Source organism: Erinaceus europaeus, chromosome 14 (genome assembly GCF_950295315.1).
Source record: "Erinaceus europaeus chromosome 14, mEriEur2.1, whole genome shotgun sequence".
Classification (NCBI taxonomy): domain Eukaryota; kingdom Metazoa; phylum Chordata; class Mammalia; order Eulipotyphla; family Erinaceidae; genus Erinaceus; species Erinaceus europaeus.
In genome coordinates, this window is record NC_080175.1 from 35,742,952 (window position 1) to 35,759,238 (window position 16,287).

Sequence of the window (16,287 nt, forward strand, 5' to 3'; positions counted from 1 at the left end):
GGCCTATCTTGGAAAGCCGCCCCCAGGATAGGGCGGGAGCTTTTTTATATTGTTCAGGATATGTTTGCTTTGGCCTGGAGGCCCCTGGAAGTCAATATTGTCCCAAGTTTTATGGACCAATTCCAGTTGGAAATGTTCAGTGTAGTCCTTTAGGCTTGGGTGTCAGTATTGTTCCAATTCTAGTTTAAGATGTTTGATGTAGGTGGGGGCAAATTCCTGTGTGGGTGAGGGGTTTACTCTTTCTGTTTTCATCAAGTTAAACTCTTTTGAGATTAGAGAATCGGGTCTCAGTGTATTTCCTTCAGTACGCTCTCTGCATTAATTGCCACAGAGTTCACCTGAAATTTGTACTCCAAAGATAATGTTTTTGGAGTAGTCATATATTTTATGTATTTATTCAAACAACCATCACTATAGTTTATGAGGAAAGAAAAGAAGGGAAAATGCTAAATTGTTCTTAAACTCCTAAAACGAAGTTGCAAAAGGTCATAAGTAATATGCTCATCTGTTGGAGTCATTTTCAAAACATGCTAAATCCTATTTAATAAATGTCTTAAAAACACAAATGTAATACATTCCCAAATCAATGTAAAATTTGTAGAATTTTAACATACAGTCAAAATGAATCAAAGTCAAAAGTGTAGAACCATTACAAATTTTCATTAAGTGAATGAACTATTTAATATTCTTACATAAGTAGAAAGTATGCAACTATGCCTTCCAAGCCAATGCTGTTTTCTTTCTTTTAAGGAGAAAAAAAGGTAGAAAGAGAGACCACAGCACCAGAGTTTCTCTTGGGTTGTGACACTCACATTTTTTTTTTTTAAAGCTGGGCCCTGAATCCTATGTATGACAAGGCAAATGCACTACCATGTAAGCTATCTTCTGCTCCGCTGAGAACATATTTTTAATATTTAAAAATGCTGGGCATAAATTCTTTCATATATTTTGCACCTCTTTGTGCCCTTTGCCAGTATGTCTGTGCACACACATTATAAACAGGAAAGATTACATGCATGTACATACATGTCAACAGGCATGGACATGCCTACACACACATGCCCTTGCCTTTGTGAAGCTTTATGTGAACACTGTCAAAAAGCCTTCACTGTGAAGTGATGTGAATGCACTATGCATCTGAAGGCCTGATTTTATATACCACACCCTTGCCACCATTGCCAGCATTTAATGGACTTCTGTGCAATACATGTTCAAGGAAAAACAAAATGCTCATCCTACCCAACTGCTCACTCCATTCATCTGAAATAGACCTGTAGGGAATATTTTGACTTGGATCTGTCAAGAGGTAGGTCATAATATTTGAAATTTCTGCATCAAATCATTATGCTGTTGTGCGGTTGTTATCTTCATTATTCATTGTAAAGTAATATTGCTTTCTACCATGACAGTGTGAAAAATATCTCCCAGGACCTATTTGTTGCCCTGGGAAGGGTTCTTAAAAGGCAGAGACACTCTGCATTCTCAACTTTCCTTTTCTTTTTTTTTTTTTTTAATTTTTTATTTAAGAAAGGATTAGTGAACAAAAGCATAAGGTAGGAGGGGTACAACTCCACACAATTCCCAACACCCAATCCCCATAACCCACCCCCTCCCATGATAGCTTTCCCATTCTCTATCCCTCTGGGAGCATGGACCCAGGGTCATTGAGGGATGCAGAAGGTAGAAGGTCTGGCTTCTGTAATTGCTTCCCCGCTGAACATGGGCGTTGACTGGTCGGTCCATACCCCCAGTCTGCCTCTCTCTTTCCCTAGTAGGGTGTGACTCTGGGGAAGCTGAGCTCCAGGACACATTGGTGGGGTCTTCAATCCAGGGAAGCCTAGCCAGCATCCTGGTGGCATCTGGAACCTGGTGATTGAAAACAGAGTTAACATATGAAGCCAAACAATTTGTTGAGCAATCATGGATCCCAAGCTTGGAATAGTGGAGAGGAAGTGTTAGGGAGGTACTCACTGCAAACTCTAGTGTAGTCCTGCTTTCAGGTATATATTTTGCAGTAGTTTATGGGTACGTGTGCACATAAGCTCTCTCTCACAGAAACTGGTGTATATCTAGGTTATGGGACTTTGTTAGAAAGTGAACTACCTGAGATGAAATTAGAGTGTACTATTAAAGGAAAGGTCTCACCCGAGTAATGAAGCTGAAGGGTTGTCATTCCACACGTGAAGTCTCTGGATACATTCTGAGGTGAAGCATATTGAGGTAGCAATCGTTGCTTTGGTTAGGTTGTGATCGGCAGATGCAATGTTATTTGGTTTGGATTGGGAGATGCATACGGGAAAGTGGGCCCTATCCAAGGGTTCCAGGACTGGGGGAAGTAGGGGCTCTATAGTGAAGATGTGAGGTTCCTGCTGTCTTAGGGTTCAAAAAGACACTCAATAGTTAATATTATCATCACATTATTTGTTAATTGGGTTAACTTTGAAAAGTCCCTTTGTTATGGTTTGCTGGACAGTACCCAGTATCTTGTATATAGCTGTGCTATTGGAAGCTTCTAATCTACTTGGTCTAGGCTTTTGAGAGAGTCCGCATATCAAATACATAGCCTATATATTAAAAAGATTCAGTTTGTCTTTTGAGAAACTTTGAGACATACAATTGATTTCCCCCTCTCATATTAATTAGCTACTGATTTATATGTCTACATTTTGCTAGGAGTGTACATAAACACCATTCCCACCACCAAAGGCATGTGTGTGTAGGCATGTCCATGCCTGTTGACATGTATGTACATGCATGTATGTACATGCATGTAATCTTTCCTGTTTATAATGTGTGTGCACAGACATACTGGCAAAGGGCACAAAGAGGTGCAAAATATATGAAAGAATTTATGCCCAGCATTTTTAAATATTAAAAATATGTTCTCAGCGGAGCAGAAGATAGCTTACATGGTAGTGCATTTGCCTTGTCATACATAGGATTCAGGGCCCAGCTTTAAAAAAAAAAAATGTGAGTGTCACAACCCAAGAGAAACTCTGGTGCTGTGGTCTCTCTTTCTACCTTTTTTTCTCCTTAAAAGAAAGAAAACAGCATTGGCTTGGAAGGCATAGTTGCATACTTTCTACTTATGTAAGAATATTAAATAGTTCATTTACTTAATGAAAATTTGTAATGGTTCTACACTTTTGACTTTGATTCATTTTGACTGTATGTTAAAATTCTACAAATTTTACATTGATTTGGGAATGTATTACATTTGTGTTTTTAAAACTTCTTAAAAGCTACATTATTTTTCTTCTTTTCTTTCTTTCTTTCTCTTAACTGCCATGGAATAAGTACACATGCCTCTATATCGTAAAAGAATAGAACTTTTAGGGCATCTATTCAAAAGTAAAATGTCTTTAATGTAGGACCTTTGTATTCAACGTTCACAAATGCAGCTGAATAATATTCCCAGTAACAGATGTCGGTGAACACTCTCTTTGAAATATATAGAAGTTTCTGTTGCCCAGTCTCCTTTTTATTGGTATATTCTGGTTTATTATTTATGAGCCATAAGGTTGTTTTCTGATTATATCTCATTTCGGTTTTAAATGTCATTGCTCTTGACATTACAATGTTTCTTATTTAGAGACATTTACACACTTTGAAACTCTAATGATAATAAACCATATTGTCTTCTGTAATTATTAAAATTTTGACCTAAATAAGTAAGTTTCTACTTCACCTGAACCTGACAGTTATATATGGGCAAGAGTGAGTCAGATTGCTTTCATCTTTCAACATCTGAAAAGACTGTTGAACAAACAAAATATATGATCACTCTTCACTTCTTATTCTACTGTTGGAGAGCTGGCCAGGGAAAATATCTCAGCAGGCCAGGCTTGTATTTTCCATAAGGCTTATGCAATCCATAACCTAATTATTCTGCATGGCCAACAGAGTTATGTAACTTCACTCAAGGACAGGTATCAATGGAACCATAGCTCCAGGCCACAGCCAATTTGATACTTGATGTTGTTGAGGGGGTACATGACCTGTTGGCATTGCTGCCATAAATCTGCTGAGCTTGCTTTAGGCATGGTAGTTAAGAGAGAGCTTAAAACAACAGAATGTTAGTAGAGATTTAATGGTGCTGCCTTGTGTAGATTTTTCTATTCCACTTGTTCCCCTTTAAATACCATTTGTTCTCTGAGCCAAACCATTGTACTTTTTTTGCTATTGTAGGCTATTTTAGAGTTACTTTGATATATCTTCTATCTAACAAGTAAAAGACAAGATATCTCAGTGGTAGGTGTGAGACAGCATAGTTCTCTTTCTGGCTGTAGGTAACTATTAGCTGCTCCAGACCTTTTAAGAGGATATTAATCTTTCTGGATCTGAAAACTTTCAGTCATTTCCACATTCTGTAAGGGTACCTCTTACCACAGCAGCTGTCAGGACTGGGATTTCTTGGGAAGGATGTCTGAACTCTGTGTTCTATTTCACTAATATACCTGCCACTTTTTGTACTGAAATCTTGTTGTGGTTAAGAGGCTATACATTCTGTTTAAAAAGATGGTTGACCAACAGGAACTGGTGCAGTGGATAAATCACTGGATTTTTAAGCCTGAAGCCCTGAGTTTATTCCCCAGCAGCACATGTACCAGATGTCTGGTTCTTTCTCTTTCTCTCTCCTCCCATCTTTCTCATTAATAAATAAATAAAATTCTTTACAAAAGAGATACGGTTGACTAAGATTTTAAGGACTTAAATACTTACTGTTATTTATTTATTGGATAGAGACAGAAATTGAGAAGTGAGAAGACCACTGTTTTAACCCTCCTGAAGTTTCCCTCTTTGTAGGTGGGGTTCAGGGGTCTGAACCTTGGTCCTTGCACATTAGAACATGTGCACTCTACTAGGTGTACCACTACCTAACCCCCCTTTACTACTTAAAAAAGAGAAATAACTGTAGTGTATATGAAATTTGTAGGAAAAAAACCCAATAATTTTACTACTAAAAACATTAAGAAAATTTTTGTCTAGATTATTTTCCAGGAATAGGAAAATATAAACTTTGATCTCAAGCAGAAGTCTGTGCATTTGAACATGATGTCTCAATGTACAGCATCATTGTTATATCATCTTACTATTATAAAAAAAATAGCTGTTAAGTAAAGGCAACTTGAGTCCCAAGATTTAAAACATTTAATTTTGTCAATACTACATTAACAGAATTTCCACGTGCTAATTGCTAGATAGGTCAATAATGAGTTAATCATGGCAGGTGATTCATCAATGAATAGTCACAACAAATGTGAATATCTCCTAAGTAAGGTGGTGCAAATTGTGTAATACTAGAGGTCATTAAAGTGAAAAATGAACAGTCAGAACTGTGGAGCAGTATGTATGCAACAGATTTTTTTTTCCAAGTGGACCTATTCATTTGAAAGTACCTCCTGGAAAACTATCTGGAATGAAAAACAACGTCTTCTTAAGTTAATGTTTCACTTTTATTGAAATTTGAAAAGTCTGAGGAAATTATAAGCAGAGAACTTTCAGATTACACACTGGAAAAAAAGAAATCATTTTATCTCTGCTCTCTTCTGACAAGCATTATATATTTTTAAATATACAATGTAATTCAAAATAAATTTGTCCTGTGCAGAAAAAAAATAGCAAACTGAGAAGTTAAACTATAACAATGTGACTATCTGGAGATAACTAATGGGGATATTTTAGTGTGTTCAGGGTAAATGTGCCTACCTAATGATATTATCTTGAATAGACACATTAGATTTATTGCCTTCTCACATGCTTGACATCTTTCCCTTGTGATTCATTATCACATTATTTGTTTAAAAATGTTAATCTTTACAAAATGAGAGATCCATTAGGAAAGTACTAGTAATGCCAGATACATCTGGGAATAAGGTGGCATTAATAAAACTAGAAAAAGCATAATGACAAAAGAAAACATGTGGTATCACCACAAACTGAAATTATCACATAGATATTATTTGTGGTAGTAAATTTTAAAGGCAAAGTAATGTTGTTAGCGTATAACTTGATGGATCAAAGGGCCCCACTTCAAACCATTATGCTGGGTATCTAAGAAGAAAAAACCCAGATGATATGTTCAACAAATAAACTATGTTTTTCTGAATATGTCAAAAAATGGACAAGTCATTACACATCACCCCTAAGGGGAAGATTCCTTTCTTAACTTTAAATGCTCAACAGATAACTTTGTTAGATCAACTGAAGTTGAGATGAGCTTTGAAGTGTTAAATATCAGATCCCACAGTACAGTTGGAAACAAAGACTGAATGAAACAAAATAAAATGAAACAAAATCTCTTTCAGAAATATGCTGAGGAATGTAAAGTTCTTTGCTGAGGGGGTGGGGGTATATAGCTAATGTGACATTCCCATCTGTCATAATAAACTAAGCATTTTTCTGGAAGTCTGGAATTTTAGTGTTGAAAATAGTCTGAGTTTATTCTGTACCTTTTTATAATAGTATTATGTTGAATTTCATCTAGTTAGAATTATATATGTGTGCATATACATATGTATTAGCAAAGAAGATTGTCCAGCCTTTATAGTTTCAATGAAAGTAAGAACAAAACTTTATGAGACTGGGGTAGATAGCATAATGGTTATGCAAGGAGACTTATACTGAGGCCCCAAAGTCCCAGTTCAATCCTTAGCACCACCATAAACCAGAGCTGAGCTGAGCAGTTCTCTGATATAGAAAATAAATAAACAAATAAAAATAAGTAAAATAAGTTTTTTTTTACAGATTTTCTTTTCTTTTCTTTTCTTTTCTTTTTTTTTTTCTTTTTTGCCACCTGGGCTATTGCTGGCAATGGTGCCAGCACTACATACGAATCACTGCTCCTGGAGAACATTTTTTCCCTTTCGTTGTCCTCGTTGTTTATGTTGTTGTTATCGCTGTGGTCGTTGTTGGATATGACAGAGAGAAGTCACGAGAGGACTGGAAGACAGAGAGGGGAGGGAAAGACACCTGCAGACCTGCTTCACCGCTCGTGAGTCAACCCCCCTGCAGGTGGAGAGCCGAAGTCTCGAACAGATATCCTTGCGGTGGTGATAATTGCGCTTTGCACCTTGTGCACTTAACCCTCTGTGCTACCGCCCCACCCCCTAATTTTTTTTAAGTTTTATGCAGAATATAGATTGATCAAAATAGAAATCTATTAGACAAAGAACATTGATATTAAAAAGGAGAGGGGTGGTTATTGTTAGAATAGGAAATAAGCAGGGAAAATGTCTGAAAGAATTGGAGGGATAATCACATTGTGATATTAATGTCTTGAATGAGGTAAGTTAGCGAGAGAAACCCTTGATATGCACATAAAAAAAGTGACATCAATGTCTTGAGGTAGTACCTTGCCACATTATTCACATTAGTCAAGATAGGGAAAGAAATTAAGTATTACTGAGTGGATGGATTGATTGAAATGTGATATATAATACATATATGCAAAGTACTGCTAAGTCCTTTAAAAAAATCTCACTATTTATAACAACATGATTGACCCTGGAAGGCATTATGTTAATGAAATAAGCCAGGCAAAGCACATGAAATCTTACTTGTGGTCACTGAAGGAGACTTGCTGGAACCTGCCCAACTGAAAGAATTCCGATATCTTAATCCCATCTTTTTTTCACTATGCACCATTTTCCTTGGACAGGCCCAGGCAGTCCAACCGGTTCTATTCTAGGCCACCCTATTACTTAACCTGAGATTACCACTGCTGATTCAGGAAGGACAATAAATAATGAATGAAAAAGTCACCACCTTCTTTCACCCACTGGTGATCAATAGACTGGACCTGAGAAAACTTCCCAACCCATGAATAAAGAATTCAATCCTTCCTGATTTTCCCCCAGCAGAAATTGCACAATATGAGGTTAATAACAACCAAAGATTATATAAACATTATTATAAAATTGTTGACTGAACTAACAATAAACACATAATACAAGCAGACCATATAAAAAATGGCAAAAGCTTTGCAAAATCAAAGAATGATGCCAATATGATCTCATTCATAGCTGAAACTCAAGAAACAGAGCAAGGGATGATGCAGAGTGAAATTGTGGTAAAGTTAGGTCTGTTCATTCAGATGCAAGGGCTCCAAAGAATATGGTGGGAAGGGGTTGCAAAAAGTAGGAACTACAGTGTTCTCTGGTGGAATGAGATGACATTTTAATGATGGGGGAGGTTTGCTGACATCTCTCTTGGGAAGATGTAAAATGAAAGTTTTCTGACAACAGGTTTCCAACTCAACAGTTTCTCAATTAAGGTGATTTAGAATAAAATATTTGCATATAGATGTTTTTTTATTATTATTATCACTGTTTTGACAGGATGGATACTAGAGAGCTTTAATGCCAACAGAAAGGAACAATAGAAAACAGCTTAAAGAAAAAAAATAAATAAAGAATGATAATGTATGTTTTTTTTTAATCAAAATTGAAGGCAAGCAGGGGAAAACTGGAAGACAAACAAAAATCTAACAATTGACCTAAACAGAAAACCCAAAACCTGAGTTAAATTTAAAACATTGTTAATTGTTAAGACATACAGAACTTATAGGGAGGAGATACCAAGTCTATGTAAATAAAATCTTCAAAAAAGAGGAATATGAAGAGGAATATGTACTGGGGCAGACACAATGTTTGAAAAAAAAAATCAAAGAGTAGATGGGCTGGGCAGTGATGCACCTAGTTAAGTGCACAAGACCCAGGTTTAAGTCCCTGTCTACATCTGTTGGGGGAGGCACAGGGGAAGAGGAAGCTTCAGGAGTGCTAAAGCAACTCTGGGTGTGTCTCTCTTTCCTTCTCTAGCTCCCCTTTACCTCTCAATTTCTCTCTCTCTCTGTATTATCCAATAATATAAGTTAAAAGTTGAAAAAAAAAGATGATAAATAAAGGAAGGAAGAAAAAAAGAAAATTAAGGAGTAAAATTTCTAAAACTAAAGAAAGGTGCTGAGTCAGCTTCAAGCAGAGCACTAGCCTATGCTAGTGCTCTAGGGTAGAAAGGGATAGAGTATAAGGGTATTAAAGGTATAAGGGTATTAAGTATAAGGGTAGGAGGAGAGAGAGAGGAGAAAAGGGAGAGTAGGAAACAGCCGAGAAGGAGAGAGAGAAAGTAGACAAAAAAACAAGACAAAGAAGAGGAGGAGGAGGAGGAGGAGGAGGAGGAGGAGGAGGAGGAGGAGGAAATTATATCTAAGGGTAGAGAAATAAGACTAACATGCAAATTTAAAAAGAAAATATACAATGATCAAGGATCCAGATTCAAGCCCCCAGTCCCCATCTTAGAGGGAAAGCTTTGCAAGCTGTGAAGCAGGGCTGCCGGTGCTTTTCTTTCTCTCTCTGTCTCTATCATTCCCTTCCCTCTAGATTTCTGGCTATCTCTATCCTATAAACAAATAAAAACAATTAATAATACACTAAAAAAAGAAAATATAAACACACACCTTAGTGGTAGCAGAAACAGTAATTGACTGGGGCCAGGTGGTGATGCAACTGGTTAAGCACACATATTACAGTGCACAAGGACCCAGGTTCAAGCCCCCAGTCCCCACCTGCAGGGGGAAAGTTTCACGAATGATGAAGCAGAGCTTCAGTTGTCTCCCTGTCTCTTTCCCTATCACCCCTTCTCCCCTCAATTTCTCTCTGTCTCAATCCTATAATAAATAAGTAATTTAAAAATAGAAAAAAATGACTGTCTAAATCAAAATTCATCTCACATACATTGTCAAAATGGATACAAATAAAAAACAAGTTTTCAGACAAACAAAGTGAGAGAAAATATTTGGCCTATAGATTTGGCTTGAGGGAAGCACTAATACTTTTTTTTCATTACAGAAGAAAGATGACTCTAGGTAGAAAGTTCAAGAAATGGAAAGGAATGAAAAGCAATGATATACACAATTACATGTCACACTTACGGCTTTAAATTTGAGTCCCTAACCTTGTGTTCTAGTGAGTATACTGACTATACTAGAATTCTTTTTTGGCAGCTTGTCCACAAATCCTCAAAAACATACTAGCATTTCATCATATTTTCTCCAGGTGAGAATTTTCTCATTTTATTTCTCTGAATCATAAGAATTGCTACAACTTGTATTTCTATAAGATGTGGTGATAGTCTATTAACATTATCAGCTCAATCTATAATAGTGATTTATTCTGCACTTACGTTATTCCTCTCTATAGCTGCTACTCTGAGGTGGGATATGATTAATTCTCCCATTTTACAAAGGATTGCAATAACGTGCCAAATGGGCTGAGGATTTCCCAAATTCACCTGCAGTAGAAGAAGCATAGTTAGTATTAGGAAATACAGGAGCTGAATTTCTAAACTCCTGCTCGCTATATGAAATCTTTTGTCAGAGCACCATCTAATAGAAACTTATACTCCAGTACTCATATATCAACCCTATTTCATGTCAAGTGCTGCTTTGCTGCACTAGACAGTCATCTTTTCTGCAACTGTGTAGAGTGTTTGTGACAAATATGTAGACAATATCTGAATGAGGCTAATGTGAGCTTATTTCTTCCAGGCAGACTTTGTTTCTCCATTGAAAACATGAATTATGATAAAAATCAGCTTTTCTCTTAGAGTATACAGAAATGGCTATAGTATTTAAAGTCAACTATGAGGGTTTAAAGAATAATACTTTTGCTATTTCATCTGTTAGGCTTAGTTATCTTAAAATTCACCCTATTAGAATAGAAAGCACATGTTCCTTATTAAACATAACTTTAATTTCATTTTTCTCTAGTGCTCTTTTTGCTTGGAACAGAAAGACATTAGGTCAAACACTGTGATGCTAACATTACAATAAAAACGATGTCATTTTACTAAATATCACCCTTGTAGGTCTATGTGATTGTTACAATTTCTCATCAGAGGGTAAAAGTTTTTCAAAGCAAAAATTACCAACTACATGAAAAGGTAATTTTATCTTTTAGTTTTGCTAATAGTGACTTTAATTAGTAGCAGAAAAAATGTGAATGTATGCTACTAATGTTTACCTAAAATTCTTTCTGATTAATGTTCCACAGGTAAATCTGCTGTCCTACCTCATTTCTGACAGATATGTTTAGATACGATTGAGAACAACGTACATTGGGGGAGAGAAAAATGTATAATGTTTGTGCAAACACTCTCATGCCTGAGGTCCCAAGGTCCCATCAGGATCAATTTCTGGCACCACCATAAAACTGAGGTGAGTAGTGCTCTGATAAATATAAGAAAATGAACAAACATATGGTTTCCTGTCAAAAGAGATTCCAGTTTCATTATGATAATAATGGGAGAAGACATAAATAGGCAATGAAAGTTTTGATGATTGCATTTATAACACAAATTGGATATAGAATTTAAAGGGGAAAAGCAGAGGTTCGGTTAGGGTAGTGGTACACCAAGTAGAGTACATATCTTACCATGCATGAGGACCTGGCTTTCTTGGTACCCATTTATAGGTAGGATGCTTCAGGATAAATGGAACAATTTTTTAGTTGCCTTTTCTTTCTGTTTATCTTTTTTAAAATTTATTTTTCTCTTTCCTTTTCTATAGCTGTCTCTTACCCTCTATTAAAAAAAAAAAAGACTGAAAAAATGTTCATGGATGGTGGTGAAGTTGTGCAGTCATGGACTTTCTGAGATAGCCTTGGTGGTAAAGATGAAAACATACAATTATATCCTGACCATTCTAGGCTCTTTAGAGATTGAGCAAAACATGCATGGTATATACTGACAGAGAAAATTTAAAAAAGAGCCCACTTTAGTAGCATGTTTACCTCCTATATACAAAGGAAAGAACCGGAAACTATGAGTAGCTCCCTAGTTGGCCTTGGACATGTTTTCAAATAGCTTAGCCAGTGCACAGCTCTTTGAGACTAAGAAAGGGAGGGTCTACTAAAAGCACAGGAATACAAGACTTATAGACACAAATTCAGCCTTCTCTCAGGATCAGCTTTTTCTTTGCATATGCAAATGTCTTTTGTTCAAAGGAATTTTCCATCCAGACTTCAGAACCCATCTCATAATCAAAAAGATATTTTGGGGATGACAGATTTTTGCTCTCCTGCAGTGTTACATTTGAAGACCAATTAGAAAATAGAAGTTTGGAGAGATAATAAACATATTCAAGTATAGTATAGTCTGTGATATTCATAATGTCCCTAAGTATTAACTCTTAAGTCTTCCAACCTTCCTTTTCCTCTGCTGCAGTGGGATCTCAGTCTAGTAAATATGTTTAATCAGGGAGCCCAAATAATGCAAAAGTGAGATGAGGGAATATTCAGGCTTCAAAATTCATTTCAGTGCTTTATTTCACAACAACTTATGCAAATGCAAGATTTTTTTTTAATTTCTATAATGAAATACTCTGTCACTCTACATTCAGGTCCAGGCTCTTGATATTTGAGATATGTATATGTGGAAAGAGAGGAATGTATCAGGCTAATATAGTGTCATATTTGAAGAACAACTATAAATATTCATATTACTCAGACATATAATTCCTCTTAACAGTAATTTCTAAGTTGATGAAGCTAATATTCACAGAGATGTGCTTGGATTGTATATAGTCTATTTGACCTCAATTCCTTTCTAATTACCATATCTTATGCTAAAATCACAAATGAGAAGTATATATTCTAGATGGATTGTTTTCATAAGAATTTTTGGGTTCCTTGAAGTGCTACTGAATTTGGGCTTGGCACTACTCTATTACCTTCCATGGAAGAACACATTTGAATCATGTGTCAAACATATATATATATATATATATATATATATATATGAATTTTGCTATTTCAATATCACCTACTATATCATAATGTGACTCATTCACAGGGACTCAGGGGAGTAAGTTCATTTCAAAACTCTGTGTTGCTTTTCTGAAAAAATAGTATGCTCTTCTCTTGAGGACATATTTTATTTCCTCTCCTGACTATAACAATTATTTAAGACCATATAAAATTCTTCATCTCATGTTTCCTTTACCATAGATTTCTCTCTATTTTGTTAACTTATTGGCATACTTTAGAAGTCTCTATAAATTAGACCATATTTTAATTTTTCTTTCTGTATTTTTTCAAAAAAATTGACATGCAGAAAGTGAGATCTGAGTACCATCAGCCTCCCTATACTGAACAATTACTGATTACATTCTGGTGGATGGGACTACCATGATTAAGCCCACCAGAGAAGCTGAAAATATACATCCTTTGCTTCTGCCTAGGATTTACTTCTGCTTAGAAAGCTATAAAAAGAATCACTAAAATGTGAGCCATCAAAAGAACTGAGTAATCTCCAAGATGATCATGACATCATTAGAAAGCTGAGGTTACAAGGAACCAGGAAGGCTGAAATCCAGGCAGAGTCAGATTCCTTCTGTGGAAGACAGGATCACATCTAGCAAAACCTGTGACAAAACTAGAGTAAAGGCATGGCTGCACATAGATGAATGAAAACATATCAGCTAGTTGCAATAAAATGGTATATGCTACTTTTTAACATGATAAAAAAAAAGAAAAAGAAAATGGAACTCTGGGAAACTGAGATATAAGGAAGTTTGTGCTTACTTGTGCTCTTATCCATGATCGTCCAGATGCTCACAAGAAAAGCAAGCAACAGACCTGAAAACTAGAGTTTTGTGAGAAACACTTGCAACTCTTGAGCTGCAACTCTTGCAGGGAACATGTGAATCTCACTCATGACTTCTGTTCCCTATTCTCTCACACATAGTAGTCAAATGAAGTATCAAAAAGAGGATGGGGCCTAGGATCCATCAAAGTCATTGCAGACTGGGGATGTATCTAGAAAAAGAACAAGATATATTCTGATGAGGTATCTGTGACAAGAAAGGCTATTAGAGGTGTCTTTCTAGTGACAGAGAAGTAACCTCTGTCCCAACAAAGTCCAGTCAAAAAGATAGTCCAAGTAAGAGAGGAAGAAATGAAGTTGTATCCTCGAGGAGGTGGTGCCGAAGTCCAACAAAACCTGGGATAGATCAGAACAACCAAGAAATTATTTGTTTCCTAATATCAGGCTGGCAAACAAGTGTTAAAAAGTAAGAAGAGTATGACTCCCACTTTAACTCGCATTGTGTTTGGAGGTCATTAAGCTGCTAACAATGGAGAAAAAAAAAAGGCAGCTGGAAATCCTCAGCCCTCCTTCCATTCAGCAGTGAATTGCATCCACAGGGTGAACAGTTGCTTTGGTTACTATAGCCGTGGGTGAGCACAGTCACAAGAAGAGACACACATAAACAGAAAGTTCATGAGCAGATGCCAGCCAGTATCTGTAGGAACATTTATACTGTGATTCATGAATTGCTAGAGGCTCAATGTGAAAGAGTTTAAGAATATTTAAATGTCTGTGGGAGTCATCAAGTTATACTTCATCAGGTAAGTCAGTGGCATAGCCATAGGAAGGAGTATTATCAACAATAGAAAGAAACCATCAAGTCATGAAAGACAAATGGAATGCAAATGCATACTGCTGAGTAAAATAAGCTAATATGAACAAGTTACAAATTTCAGGGTTCTAAATATATAACTTCCTACTAAAGATAAAAACTCCAGATTAGTAAAAATAAAAAAAATACACAAACATTAGTATTGATAGTTGCCAGATGTTCAGGGAGAGAAAGAGAGAGAGAGAGGAGAATGAGCTAGTAAATGAAATAATTTTTCGTTGTTGCTTATCATTTTTATAACAAAGTGACTGTTCTGATCAGACTGTGTGCTTGATTCATGCTACCCAACTATTGTCAAAACTCGACATGGTTTGGATTCTTTCCCTCTCCTCCTCTCACATTCCCTCTCTCACAGTAATATATCTTGAAAGTAAAAGAAGCTAGTCATTTAAAGAGGAAGTGGTATAAAAATGTCTATATGCCATACCTCAATAAAATCATCTTCAAAAAATGAAATGAAATTTCTTTCACTTTGCCTTAATGTGGACTGTGCTACATCTTTGTGCCCTGGAAGCAAAGTAGATGGCAGGGGAGCTTGATTTCACAATTACTGAATGTGTGTATACTTATACACAGAACAGTTAGTTTTCAGCCTCATATGTTTAAGATGAAATTTTATTTTGAAAATTTTATTATAAGTTACAATATTGTTTATAAAATATATGTTATCTGGGGACCCTTGTAATAACTGTTTAATATTTTTATTATAAGGATTTCACATAGGACACCTCAAAGTCTTATATTTTGTACTGTTTTATTATATATATATAATTCTGCATATATATATATATAATGTGTGATCATCAAATGTCTTTAAGCAGTTAATTTCTAGTAGAAAACAGAAGTATGACAGGAAAACTTATTTTTTAATCAATGTATTTCTCATAATCAGTACTCTCCATTCCTTTGACTCAAATTTTAAACATTTTAAACATCACTGCTTTTCTTCAACATAACCTAATTCCTTTAAAATTTCCTAAAGTGAAAAGTTACTGGCTGTAATATCTTCTCAAATTGTGTGCATCTAAAACATCTTTATTTTTCATCTGTGAAAAGTTATATTCTCTTGATAAGAAATTCTAGGTGGAAAGTTTTTGTTCTCTTTTATTTAACCTTAAGGATACTGCTTCATTCATTGTTTCCTGAATCAATTTGCTTTTGGGAGAGTAAGCAAAAATTTTAAGTACTATTTTCTGTGTACAATTGTCTTTTGTTTCACTCGGGAGAACCCTACTATGCCTTCAATGGCCTTTCTGCAGAGTGGTATTTATTGTGCATCTTGGAAATGTGTGCTTTTTTTTTTTTCTTTAACTTGAAAATAAACCAACTATTATTTGCTCTATCAGTCACACAATTTTAGCCTTCTTCTTCTTACTCTGATCACTTTGCATATAAGTTTGGTAATTACAGTACCAAATAGAAGTGGTAATGATTTGGTTATTATTCATATACTGTCCACTTTGTGCTTTGAAATATTTTATGTGTAATCCATATTACTGCTATGCCCAACAAGTGTTTTCCCCTTTTCCCCCACAGAGTCTATTCTTCAATTCTCAAATTTCAGTTTTGTGTATTATATGTATACCTTTCGTTTTTCTGTTGATCTCTTACTCTCTTCTCTCATTATATTAGTTTTTCCTTCTGCCCATCAACATAAGTATAACATATATATAAATATAACTTTATAATGATTTCAACAGTGCTCACACCTCTTATTTTTTATCAAAAATTTCCCAGTATGTAATTTATTGGCATTAAATTCCACATTCGATTTTTAAAGAACCTAGAGTACTATTTATATCTTTAAAAGTTTT